Consider the following 14,294-nt stretch of genomic DNA (forward strand, 5'->3'; position numbering starts at 1 on the left):
AAGATTAGTCTGAGACCAAAGACTCAGACAAATAACCCAATGAAATGTTATAATATGACAAGTACTTTGATATCGGTATGTACAATGTGCCACTAGAGCACTATTTACCATGAGCTCATACCAAGTGAAACGTAATCTCCTTGTTTTATAGGCATGTTAAGATACATTGAACATTTGGTTTTAATGGCATTTTTCACTTAAGTATCTATCATAGGAACATATACCGTCTTTTATCCTGACTTACCAGCAGCACACCTGACTTTCTCTGATTTTTTTTAAACACCTCTAGAGAAGCCTACAAAACCCTATGGAGTCTAATTTTTATACTTAGCACTGTCAGGACATTCTTTTTTTCTTTTTAACTTTATGGAAGTGTAAGCCCATTTTCTTTTGTTCATCACAGCATCCTTTATATGCTTAAAAATAGTCTTCTTTTTCTCAAGCAAAAGAATTCAAGTTACTCCAGTTCTTACAGAGCATACTTCCCATAATTTAGTGTACTCAGAAGTATTTGTACTAAATTGTGTTCAAGTCTGGGTGCGATGGCTCACATCTGTAATCTCAGCACTTGGGAGACCGAGGGTCAAGGATCACTTGAACTCAGGAGTTCAAGGGCAGCCTCAACAACATAGTGAGACCCTCATCTCTACAAAAAAATTAAAAATTAGTTGTGGTGGTATGCACCTGTGGTCCCAACTATTTGGAAGGCTGACGTGGGAGAACCACTTGAGCCCAGGAGATCCAGACTGCAGTGAGCTATAATTGTGCCACTGCACTCCAGACTGGGCAACAGAGCAAGACTGTGTCTCAAAAATAATAAAAATAGTGTTCAGTGAAGAGACAGTGAGCAGCAGCATATCACCACAACAAAACATCCTGCCATGAGCCTGCACAAACACAGAACTGGAAAAAACATGCCAAGGCTTTTTCCCAGATGAAACAAGGACCAGAATAAAACACTTATTACCATTCAGCAAACCAACTAGACAGTCACAATCAGAATGTTCTCAGTGTCTCCTCTGCTATTATATTCTGTGGATTCTATGCTCGCCTTGATGTATGTGCCTCATAACCATTAATTTTCATGAGTTTAACTAGCACATCAGAAGAGACTGGCTCCCGTATGGGGAGCTGCCATTAGCGAAATTTCTCAGGAAACAAGATGCCGCGGGAGTAATGTTACATTGAAATATAGCCAGAGTTTTCTTTTTTCTTAATTAAAAAATATTTTTTTAAGTGACAAGGTCTCACTCTATTGCCCAGGCTGAAGCTCAGTGGTGTAATCATAGCTCACTGCAGCCTTGAAACATGTGGGGTCAAGAGATCCTCCTACCTCAGCCTCCTGAGTAGCTGGGGCTACAGGCATACACCACAGCACCCAGATAACTTTATTTATTTATTTTATAGAGATGAGGGGGTCTCACTTTGTTGCCCAGGTTGGTCTCAAACTCCTGGCCTCAAGCGATCCTCCCACTTTGGTCTCCCAAAGTGCCAGAATTATAGGTATGACCCACCACACCAAGCCAAGGCCTTCTTTAAGGCTTTCTCTCCATAGCAGAATTTGTCCCTCAGTTTCTCTTTGCGTTGATTGAGACAGAGTCTCACTCAGTCACCCAGGTGGGAATGCAGTGGCACTATCACGGCTCACTGCAGCCTCGACCTCCCTGGGCTCAGGTGATTCTCCTGCTTCAGCCTGCCAAGTAGCTAGGACTACAGGTGTGCACCACCACACCTGACTAATTTTTGAATGTTTTGTACAGACAGGGTTTCACCATGTTGCTCAGGCTGGTCTTGAACTCCTGGGGTCAAAAGATTCTCCCACCTAGGCCTCCCAAAGTGCTGGAATTATAGGTGTGAGCCACTGCACCTGGCCTCTCCTTGCATTTAAAATGTTTAGAGTGCAGATAAATTTTTGCACTTAAAAGAAAAACAGGCCGGGTGCTGTGGCTCACACCTGTAATCCCAGCACTTTGGGAGGCCGAGATGGGCAGATCACCTGAGGTCAGGAGTTCGAGACCAGCCTGGCCAACATGGTGAAGCCCTGTCTCTACTAAAAATACAAAAATTAGCTGGGCGTGGTGGTGTGCGCCTGTAATCCCAACTACTCGGGAGGCTGAGGCAGGAAAATCGCTTGAACCCGGGAGGTGGAGGTTGCAGTGAGCTGAGATCACATCACTGCACTCTAGCCTGGGCAACAGAGTGAGACTGTCACACACACACACATACACACACACACAAAGAAAAGGAAAGAAAAACAGATTTTTTAGGCTAAAAATTGGGGAACATAGAAGAAGAGTTTTTCTTTAAACTGTTTGAGAAATAGCACATATTACTGAAGAATTATGACTATTACTTGTATTAAATCAACCAATACATGTACAAGTGTTGATATTTTTAATTCTGGAATTTCCTAAAGTCATTTAAAAGGGTTGATGTTTTAAATGTTTGACTATATTATGATTTTTATTTTCTATACTACTATTACCACTGATTCTGCTGCTACTGTTAATACTGTTAATACCACTAGGAGGACTTGTGGACGAATTCTGTGTTTTGCTTGTCTTAAAACACCTCCCTTCATAACTTTTCTTGGAATGTCCTGCTAAAAATTTAGTTACATTGAAAGAAATGGAAACAGTATATGAAGGAGGGATGGCTGTTAGGAAATGGAATTTGTGGAATGCTCTCATTTTGGATGAGTTGCAGACTTTCAAATTCCACAGAAACCCAAATAAAAACAGTTATATGCCAGTTAAAACAATATTTCGCTCAGTCTCAGAATAGCCTGTATGTCATTTGGTGGCATGGCACTAACCTTAACAACTACAAAAAACAAAACCATGAGTCTACAAATCTGACAGTAGAAAAGAAAAACAACAGAGTTGATTCAAAGTGCTTCTAACATTCAGAATGTGAGTTTTGAAAACACACTAATCACATAAGTAATTTGAGCAAGTTAGTTGGTCAGTTTGATAAAGTATTATTTTCTGTTCAAATTTGTCACTCTCCAAGACTCTATTATCTATCTATCTATCTATCTATCTAATCTATCATCTCTTTTTATCTTGCTTGTCATGTTTAAAATGAGAAATTGTAAATGATGAAGCTATTATACTGTAACAGAAATGTAATCTATGGGCCAATTTCTCAGTTAAGATCCAATCCTAGAACATGAAAATGAGCTTGTTGCGGGCAGGCATCATGCCTTTCACCTTTATGTATCTGGCTGGAGCATTGTCTTTGGCACACAGTGGGTGCAAATTGATGGTTGTTGAATGAGAGAATGTCTCAAAGTAGTACTCTAAAGAGAAAGTCTACGTAGGATTCCTAACTCATGTTGATTGTATTCTACCAATCATTGTAATTGTAAGGAATGTTTTAAATGAGAAGACATGATTAACATGTGCAGCATTAAAAAAATCCTCTTTTTTAAATTCTAAAAAAGTATAAAGATGTATAAGAACATATATATAAGAAGGTAAAATGAATATATAAGACAATATATAAGGTGAATATATTTTAAAGAAAATTACCCAGAGATAGCCACTGTTAATATTTTGATATATTTCTTTCCAGGCTATTTAATTTTTTTTTTTTTTTTTTTTTTTTTGAGACAGGGTCTCACTCCCATAATCCAGGCTGGAATGCAGTGGTGTGATCTCGGCTCACTGTAGCCTCAACCTCCTGGCTCAAGTGATCCTCTTACCTCAGCTTCCTGAGTAGCTGGGAGTACAGGCATGCACCACCACTCCTGACTAATTTTTATATTTTTTTGTGGAGATGGGATTTCGCCATGTTGCCCAGGCCATACTTGTTTTTAATATTTGTATAAATTTGGGACCATATGGAATTTCCAGAATATATAAAACCACATGTAGATCTCATATATAAAATAACGCAGAATAAACTAAAATGAATCACCCTGTTACCAGCTTATACTTAACACATACCACTTTAAAACAAGAGCTCTCAACAAAATTAAAGTAAAAACTAAAACTAAGTAAGATCTGGATCAATGTAATAGGACTAAGGGGACTGAGGAGTGTTCCTGGAGCTCTAGATTGTCAGTATTCCCAAAGTGTTGCTACTTTGTAGGAAGACTCCACTTTCAAATGAGGACATTTCCTCTTAGTAACTTACGGAGTATTTATTCTCTGAGTTTTAGGAGAGTTTGATAGACAAGAGTTTTTAGTAAGTTGCAGGTGTACATAATGGCAGCCGACCAAAAAATACCTTTGCAAATATCTATTGCGATGATTTAGCTAAAAATCTGAATGGTGGATTGCAACAGTTGATTATACTGAGTTAACTGATGAGGTGACTAGTGGAGAAGTGGGGTATGGTGAGGAGTTTTACCCTCAGGTAAATTCAAAGAATTGTCAGCAGCCTGTTCCATTACAAAGCAAACATACAGAATACTGTCAACACCAGAGCTCTTTTATTAGAAGTAGGATGACACTTGGGATGCTAACCACAATAATATGAACCTGCGGGCCACACTGCAGATGCACACACAGTAAATCAGAAGTGAGTATCCAAACTGCAGTAACCTCTTTTCTTTCTAATTCCTAAATCACTGTGGCATATGATTTCTTTGGGGCCAAGAAGTTGCCTTGCACCGCAAAATATTAAAAGGCATGGCGTTATTTTGAGTCAAATGAAAAGATCACTTTGAACTACTACTAAATTTGTATTCTGTTGGCTTAAAAGAGTTAACTCACTTTCAGAGACATTTACTAACTGAAAATGAATTAGGCACCAAGGAAAAGAAGGTTATTGGTAGTCACTCAGTTTTGATTGATATGTCTAAAAAGTCCTGCTCAAGGCTCATGTTATTGAGATGGAGAATCCAATTGTAAGTGGATCAGGTAGCATATTGCTCACTGTTTAATAGTTCTTCACCTAGATTTTCTGATAGAATGAATACACTGCTTCTACAACAAAATCAAATAGGATAACTGGCATGAAGCTATCCTGTTTGAGGACGGAAGAATAAGGGAAGGTCTAAACAACCACATGTTACCAGTGAAGTAGAATGACTGTAAGAATGCCCTCAAAGAGAGTATTTTACTCAATGGCATTGTATCTTTAATAACTTTTTGCAGTTTGGGAAAAAGAAGTACTGCTAATGCAAGAAAATGATTCTTGGGAAGTGGTATAGGGAAAATATTAAAACAAAGTCATCTGCCGGGCGCAGCGGCTCACGCCTGTAATCCCAGCACTTTTGGAGGCTGAGGCGGGCAGATCACTTAGGGTCAGGAGTTTCAGACCAGTCTGGTCAACATGGTGAAACCCCGTCTCTACTAAAAATACAAAAATTAGCCAGGCATGGTGGTGTGAGCCTGTAGTCCCAGCTACTCCGGAGGCTGAGGCAGGAAAATCGCTTGAACCTGGGAGATGGAGGTTGCAGTGAGCCAAGATCACGCCACTGCACTCCAGCCTGGGCAACAGAGCGAGACTCCATCTCAAAAAATTAAAAAAAAAATTTTTTTTAAAAGTCATCACTGCATTAAGAAAAACATTTTAAGGATTTGTTTTAAAAATTCAATCAAAGAATTTGCAATTCAAGGAAGCCCAGCTCAATTATAAGACTGACTTCCCAATTTTAAAATGGGCAAAAGATTTGAATGGATAACTTATCAAAAAAGAGATACCAATGGCTAATAGTCACATAAAAAGATGCCAAACCTCATTTGTCATATAGGGAAATATGAATTAAAACTACAATGAGAGGCTGGATGCTGTGGCTCACACCTGTCGTCCTGGTACTTCAAAAGGCTGAGGTGGGAGGATCACTTGAGGCCAAGAGGTGGAGACCAGCTTGGGCAACATAAGCGAGACCCTGTCTCTACAAAAAAAAAATTTTTTTTAATTAGCCAGTTGTGGCAGCACATGCTTGTAGTCCTAGCTAATTGAGAGGCCAAGGTGGGAAGATCACCTGAGCCCAGGAGTTTGAGGCTGCAGTGAGCTATGATCATGCCACTGCACTCCAGCCTGGGCAACAGAGGGAGACCCTGTCTCTAGATAGAGAGACAGATAGATAGATAGATAGATAGATAGATAGATAGATAGATAGATAAAACTACAATGAGATACCACTTCATATCCACTAGAATGGCTATCATAAAAAAGATAGACAAGTGTTGGCCATACTATATCATAGATTACAGAGAAACTAGACCCCTTATACATTGCTGATGGTAATATAAAATGATACAGCAGTTTTGAAAAAATGTTTGGTATTTTCTTATAGGGTTAAACATAAATTGACTATAGGATCCATCAATTCTACCTGTAAGTATCTACTCAAGAGAAATTAAAACATATGTACACAAATATTTGGTTGCTCAGAGCAACATTATCCATAATTGCCAAAAAGTGGAAACAAGCTAAACATCAGTTAAGTGGTGAATGGATAAACAAATTCTACATATCCATGCAATGGAATACTACTCAGCAATGAAAAGGAAGGAACCACTGAAGCATCCTAAAACATTTATGAACCTCAAACACATTATGCTAAGTAAAATAAGCCAGATCCATAAGATCACATATTGTATGATTCAGTTGATACAAAATGTCCAGAATAGGTACATTTCTCAAGACAGAAAGTAGAGTAGTGGTTGCCTGGGGCTAAGGATGAAAATGGGACTAGCTATAAACGTGCATAAGGGACAAAAAGTACGGCCTGAATAGATTACTAAACAGGGTTATATAGGGGGCCCAGGATGGGCTGTTGGATGCTCTGGATTGTACTGCTGGGGCGGGGTGAGGGGGCAAAGTGATGAATAAATTTAGAAAATTTAAGGAACCATGGGCTTAGACAGTACAAGGCAACCTTTTGGCAAGCAGGGTCCAGAATCACTGGCTTTATAACACGAATGGGACAGGTTTATTGTGGGAAATCTGGAGATCCAAATCAAATGAAATAGACTTTAGGTATGGGATTTGGATGAATATCAATTTACTTGGTTTCATGCATATGGCGATAAAAAATTATCTTTGTGGAGGGGGATGGGGTAAGGGCCACGGACAAAACCAAAGGTGGAGCAAAAGGTAACAGCTTTGTTCCAGGTGTGGTGGTGGGTATAGGTGGGTGTTAAATTTAGGGTAAACCAGGAAGAAGGGAAGCCTGGTCTTTGGGCAAAATCACTTCAAACTAAATAATGTTAGAACAGCAAAGGGACCATTTTGTGGATGAGGAAACCAGCTCAGGGAGATTCAGTGACTTCTGAAGATCACACAGTATTTGCATTTGAAGAAAATGCAGAAATGTGAATTGGCAAAACAAGTTATTTACCATCTATTGTAGCTTAAAATAATAGGGAAAACGAACAGAGACTTAACTGTGAAGTGATTAGCCACCTAGCCACCACTATCTCAGGTTTCAGAACCTGAGATAAAATTCAGGTTTCTTGACTCCCCAGTTCAGTGGTCTTTCTACTACAGACTACTGTGTACATAATAATTCCTTTGCACGGTAGTCAGACAGTTTTACCTTTTCTTTAAGCTGGTAATTGATTGTTCTCTGCTAAGGAGAATGTAGTAGCTAGAGGAGGAGCCCTACTAAAGAAATGCCGCAACTTGAAAAAGCAACCATTAGTTACTGATGTGGTGGAATTCGAAGGTAACTCAAGTGTCAACAAATCCAGATGGGACACATTTTATTACAAACCTTGTGGTCCAAAAAGGAAAGACTAAAGCAGGTGGAAAGATCAGCTCAGCTTTATCAGTACTGGAGAAAACTACCTATTGTCTATATCTGAAAACTTTTCAACACAGTTGCAGTGAGACCACCTACAATATAGGCAATGCTACTGATTGGCACATTTACATAATTAAAAATAAAAGGATAATAAAATGTATGTTCTTTGCTTGGTATGTTTTGCTCTAAAAGAACTTTTTAAAGGGTCATTAAAGTCAATACAATCCAGTGGCAGCAAGAAGATGTTTGCATAGACCATTTCATTCCAGGCAATATCACAGATTGCCACAAACGGAACCAGGCAATACCTAATGTGGCCTGTAAGAGGCCCAAGAGATAATTAAGAGAGAAGGAAAAGAAGACAGAGAATTAAAAAATAAAAGGAAAGGAAAAAGGAAAAACACCTAAAGTAAGAGTAGGAGGGGGTAAAAAAAGAGAGAAGAAAAGAGACGGGTAAAAGAGAAAACAGAGACATATATGGTAGGCAGCCAGTTGCTTCAAGACAATTTACCTTATCCTGCCTTATACAGTGTCTCTTTGTCTTTCTCAATTTTCAACCCCACTATAATTCGAATTTTTATTGTACAAGAAATACTATGTTCATTGTAGAAAATTAGAAAACACAGAAAAAAATAAACATTAGCTATAATCTCACCATCTAGTTAAAATCTCTAATAACATGTTGGTCAATAATATTGTCATCTTATTTTCAGACATTTTCTTTTTATAAGAATCATACAGCTTTTAAGGCCATGCGCGGTGGCTCACGCCTGTAATCCCAGCACATTGGGAGGCCGAGGCAGCCGGATCACGAGGCCAGGAGATCAAGACCATCCTGGCTAAAATGGTGAAACCCTGTCTCTACTAAAAATACAAAATTAGCCGGGCGTGGTGGCAGGCGCCTGTAGTCCCAGCTACTTGGGAGGCTAAGGCAGGAGAATGGCGTGAACCCATTGGGAGGCAGAGCTTGCAGTGAGCTGAGATCAAGATTGAGTCACTGCACTCCAGCCTGGGCAACAGAGTGAGACTCCATCTCAAACAACAACAACAACAACAACAACAACAACAAAAACATACAGCTTTTATTGCTTTGTACCATTTTTTTCCACATAAAGTATTATGACTATTTTTCTACCTCAATAAATACATGCTTCTAAAATATCATTTTAAATAATTGCTTCCTTTTAAATTTAATTCTGTAAGAATTTAATTTATAGGATACATATAGCTCTTTATATGCTTTTGCTACATCACTTTTACATTATTGTCATGTTTGTAAAATCTCAGAATAACTAATATAAATATTTTGTGGCATAGCATAAAAACTGTTATTTAATGTCTATTCCTATAAGAATTAGAATCAGAAACAAATGATGTATGTGATATAGGCCTGTCCTGGGCTGTGCTGAAGAGGAGTAAGAAGCCTAGTTGGAGAAAGAAGGTGAGTATTCTTATTCCTCACTGTATAACAGATGTATATGAAAGAAGCTATGTGTTCATCAAAAGAATCACATTGTAATTTCAGACATACAGAAGTACAGATGTACCTCAACTTATGATGGGGTTACTTCCCAATAAACACATCATAAATTGTAAATACTGTAAAGTCAAAAATGCATTTAATACACCTAACCTACCAAACATCATAACTTAGCCTAGCCTAACTTAAACATGCTCAGAACACTTACATTAGCCTACAGTCGGGCAAAATCATCTAACACAAAGCCTATTTTATAATAAAATGTTGAATATTTCATGTAATGTATGGAATACTGTTCTGAAAGTGAAAAAAAAAAATGGTTGTATGGGTGCTTAAAGTATAGTTTGTACCGAATGCTGTCACTATTGCTTTCGTACCATCATAAAGACAAAAAACCTTAAGTTGGACCATCGTAAGTCAGGGGCCTTCTGTATTTAGAAGTATGTATATATTTATTGAACTAGAAAAACAGTTGTATTTTTGCCTTTTTGAAGAAAATGCAACATGTGAATTGGCAAAATAAGTATTTACCATCTATTTTAGTTTAAAATAATAGGGAAAACTGACAGAGACTTAATTGAGAAGTGATTAGCCACTTTATTGTTGGTTTCAGAAACTATACTGCACCAGTTCTTTAGAATGTTTCCAGATGTTTCAGACCTATAGTTATTTGTTGTTAGTAACTCACATTTACCTACTAGAGAGATGTTATGTGGAGATATGTCGATTGTACTTGAGGAAGGACATCTAACTGAACTTTCACAGGTGAATTCAGCGATTCTTTAAATGATTTGTATTTTCCAAAGTGATTATCTCAGCTGGCACTTCAAAATATAATCTAAAGCCTTCTGTTAGCCACAAATCCACAGAAATCCATAAAACCTAGAGTGTTTCATGTTATTATTATCATCAAACACTTATTCAACTTTCTGCTAATGATCTTCTAGTTATTATATAGAGCCAAACATTCATTTTGTTATTCCTACGTAGAGAGACTCACAATCTAAATTTGGTCTAAAGAGAGTGGGAAATTCACAAAAATTATGTTCATGAGGTTAAATAGTCAAGCAATACAAGTTCCTGTTTCCCATTGTAATGATTTACAAATGACAGTGGTAACAATGTCAAACAGAGAATTCAAATCCTTCAGTTAGCAACCCTTGCAATTATTTTTTAGCTTTATGGGGTTAACTTTATTGGGGTTGATTAAATTCAAGCTGTGATCTTTCATAAAAACTCAATAGAGAGTCCAGATGGCCCAACAATACCTCCTTTTGTGAGAGGAAATAACTTGAAGATTTTTGTCTAATTAAAGTATTTGTGCTGGTGGGATCTGAATGAATTGTTTTTCCTTTAAAAGGAGTCTGCATTACAAATAATCTTTACAAAATACTAATTATTTAAAAATAGTGTGCTGCTTTCAGTATTTCAGTTATGTCCTAGGACTAGAGTTGCATGAGCATGACATTTTGAAGCTAGACTCTGATGCCATCTTTGGGATTTCAGTCTGAAAATACAGTTCTGGAATATCAACAGAACAAAGCTCTGTGGAACAAAATGCCAAGAAGGTCAATGCACTACTTTCCTCCTGTTCCAGTCCCATGCTCACAATTACCTTAACTCTTGTCAAAATATTTTCTACAGTAACAGCCAAGACATAATTAGCACCTTTTCTTCATGTTGAAAATATCATTGGTACCCATAAAACAAATTTCGGGAAAGCCCTTAAGCACCTTAATGCAGCAAATGGCTACTGTGGATTGATACACCATTATTTGCCTAGCTGAAGGATTAACATCCCATCTTATCCTGCCTTCTTCCTCCCCTCAAGTAGGCCTAATTGTATGAGATAGAGAGAAAAAGAGAAGTCTAGGCAGGAGATGGGGATAAGGTAAAGAGTGGAAATACAGTTGGAAATTAAGCAAATATCTTATAAGTGTTTTGGCTATTTAGTTATTTACATCATTATTCTCCATCCTCTTTGTGTATTTTGTCTGTAATCAAGGTGATATTCTGAGATAGGTTGTTCTCCAAAAGCCTGTCTTGTATCAGACAGGCTAAAGTATTGGTCAATTCTGTCATGAGTGGTAAGGCCCTTTATTTGGCTTTTCATATGTTCTTGATTGAGACTACAGAAGCCAAAGTTGTTATGATCAAAGATTTCCAGCAGGGGGTGTAGCTGCCTCTATAGGGTAAGTTCTTTTGAAGGCACAACATATGAAACATTTGAATATTGCAGTATTACCACTAATGGTAGAAGCTGGAATTATGATAACTTTTTTTTATGACTGTCGTGTCTTTTGATCTCAAAAAGACCATGCATATTAATACTTTATTAGGATGTGATGAAGAACTAGAGATTTATGAAGAAAATTTAAATTAAAAACCGAAAATGCCTGACAAATCTTATTCTAATTTTTTCAAAGTAAATGAGGAACAAAGAGTCCAGTTATTTTAATTATCCAGTACAGCAGAAGAGAGGCTTAACTTTTTTATTCTAGATAAGAAGAGTAGTTGATTTGAGAGGGCTTGTTAATATTTATTCCATTTCCATTTCTCTCCCATATTTGTGCACGCGCGTGTGTGTGTGTAAATAAGTTACTTATTTTCTTAAAAACTCTCCTTTTGAGTAGGGAGGGTGGGTGTTTTAAAGCTTTTTCTCTGAAGTCTTGGCTCCTGATCAATTTTTAAAGATGCCATCTTACATATTTTTCCTCTTGCTCTTTAATGCCTTTTATTTATGGATATATAAGCATTATTAGCCACAGAATTGTGGCCCCCATTTCAGATTTTTATTGATACAGAAAACTCTATTTTTTGAGAAGAGCAAATTACATACAATAACTTATTTGTACTGGTAAACACCTTTAGACTATTAGTATTAATAAGAAACAAAGTCCTAAATTTCCAGGCTCCCTAAATCAAGATAAAGAACTAAAAATAATGTTGACTATGAAAATCATTGTTTGAACATCGTGATTTTTTTTTTTAACGTCTTCTGGTGTCTTCATTATAAGAAAATAAATGAGATTTCAAGTCTTCCCTGCCTCCAGTATCATGTCCTATAACTGAACATTACACCTTTTTAATGTTTTCTTTAGAAGCCCTGATTTATTTGGCTTTGGTTTATGTTGATACATGTCCATGCTTATTAAAATTTCTGATTATTTAGGACATAATTTTTAAGGTATCTTTAGGGTGTACACTCTATAGTACTTAACATCTTATTCAGGTTATGACTTTGAACTGCATCATTATAACACTAAAAAGCAACCTTGGCTAACTTTAGTACCTTACATAAGAAATAAAGAATAACTTGAACTTAAAATACTTTTTATATGTTTACTTCAGGTATTTTTAAGGGCTTTTAGTACAAAGATAAAAACATGCGTTGGAATGCATTAACATTCCAACTTACATAAGTGGTGTAGATACCTATGGCATTAGTACCACATTTTGATGGTTGGACCACCCACCAAATTCCCTTCTCTCCTTTTTTACTTCTTTTTCTTTCTGTTTACTTTCATTGCAAGTTTCCTTCCGCATCCTTCTTTCCCACCTACAATTTGTAACTGAAAGAAAGAAGTAGCTACAGACCTTACCTAACCTACTCTTAACCTACTTGGTAGGTAGCATTCAGATGCAAGGGAGTGGCTCGAATAAAGGATTTTAGTTATGCCTGTTAGAAATTAGGGAGCAAGAGATATATAGAAAAATTAGAAATGTCTCTTCTACCTTTATCTATTAAGTTTACCTTTGAGAAATATGAAGAAGGGCAGGAAGACGGAAAAACGAACAGAACTTCTGCTGGAATATTGTGACAGATTTACTGACAAATATTTTCTAACAGATTTTTACCAACAGGCAGTTTTTGTTTTCTTTACTGACAGACCGTAAATGTACTTCTGGTTGGCAGCAGCTGCATCATTATAACACTAAAAAGCAACCTTGGCTAACTTCAGTACCTTATGCAACATAAGAAATAAAGAATAACTTGAATTTAAAATACTTTTTATATGTTTACTAACAATAAACTATTTTCAATGCAGGAAATAAATATTTCCCCAAAGAGGAATCCCCCCTCAATTACTTTCTTTCAGACTTAATAAATTGGAGTAGATGTGGTTTTGCTCATTCTTTTATCTGCTGGCAACTATTTTAAGTCTCCTGTGCAAGGCAGATTCCGATGACCTCAGGAAAGTCACAGGACCTCAGTTTCTTCAATGGTAAAAGCAAAGGCAGTGGTTTCTACCGTCCTTTCTCACTGCACCATTCAGCGTCAGTGCCCTCATGAGAAACACACCCAAAGCCCAGTGTGCTCTACCCCAAAACTTGTGAAATTTATAGAGTCTCAAAAAAGTGAATATGTTTAAGGCAGTATAATAAAAGCCAGGTGGCCGACAGTTCCTAAAGTTAGGCTGGTAGTGGCGTGAACAGGGGTCTTTTGGACCACCCTGAGACCCGCCCCACGGGACTTCTCGATCCACGTCTTGGCTTCTCGCTCCACTTCCACAGAACGTACTGAATCAGGGGCCTGCATCCCCGTGCCGTGCCGAGCCGACGGAGAAAGGGACTCCTCTTCTCGCTCCTGTGGAGTTTCGTCTTCTGGGTGAGTGTGGCACCGGGTCCTGGGCGGGTGATATCTGTAGTTGGCGAGCGATCCTCAGCCAGAAAACTGGCTGCGCACACAGGCGCAGACACGCGAACATGTTCCTGCGAACGAGCTTGGGCGCATGTTTTCCTCCCTTGCTTTCTTTAATGCTCAGAGACCATAAGGGGATTTATCGAGAAGCATTCGGTGCCCATGCCCGGTTTGGAACCGCGAGCACAATATCTGGTTCCTTTGCAGTACGGTGGTTTGCTCTTGAGTTACGACCAGAAACCGGAACAGAAGGAAAGGGAGAAAGCAGGGGAGGTTCGGGGACGACGGCGCTCCGGGCAGCAAGGCAGCAGCTTCCAAAGCGTGGAGGATGGGACTGAGAAGGAGCAGAATACGGAGAAAGAGGGAAGCTGAGGAAAAATACTCACGCCAATGGGTAAAAGGGAAAAGGTGAGAAGGAATGGAGTAGGGGAGGGAACCAATGGTGGGAGAGGCGGAGGAAGAAGGGG

At 38.1% G+C, this 14,294-nt stretch overlaps 1 protein-coding gene across 3 annotated transcripts in view; it reads left to right on the top strand.

The window, feature by feature from the left end:
- The first annotated feature begins 13,368 nt into the window (after positions 1-13,368).
- Positions 13,369-14,294, top strand: part of ARHGAP5 (Rho GTPase activating protein 5) — an 84,493-nt gene continuing 83,567 nt past the window's right edge. The window contains exons 1-2 of one of the 3 annotated variants that reach the window (XM_054449561.2): positions 13,369-13,794; positions 14,035-14,235. The gene's annotated coding sequence lies outside the window, so the exon portion shown is untranslated. Of the gene's footprint in view, positions 14,236-14,294 lie in introns of all 3 variants that reach the window. The other 2 variants (XM_054449559.2, XM_054449562.2) reach the window with 2 other exon arrangements.

The sequence above is a fragment of the Pongo pygmaeus genome, chromosome 15, assembly GCF_028885625.2.
Source record: "Pongo pygmaeus isolate AG05252 chromosome 15, NHGRI_mPonPyg2-v2.0_pri, whole genome shotgun sequence".
Lineage (NCBI taxonomy): Eukaryota > Metazoa > Chordata > Mammalia > Primates > Hominidae > Pongo > Pongo pygmaeus.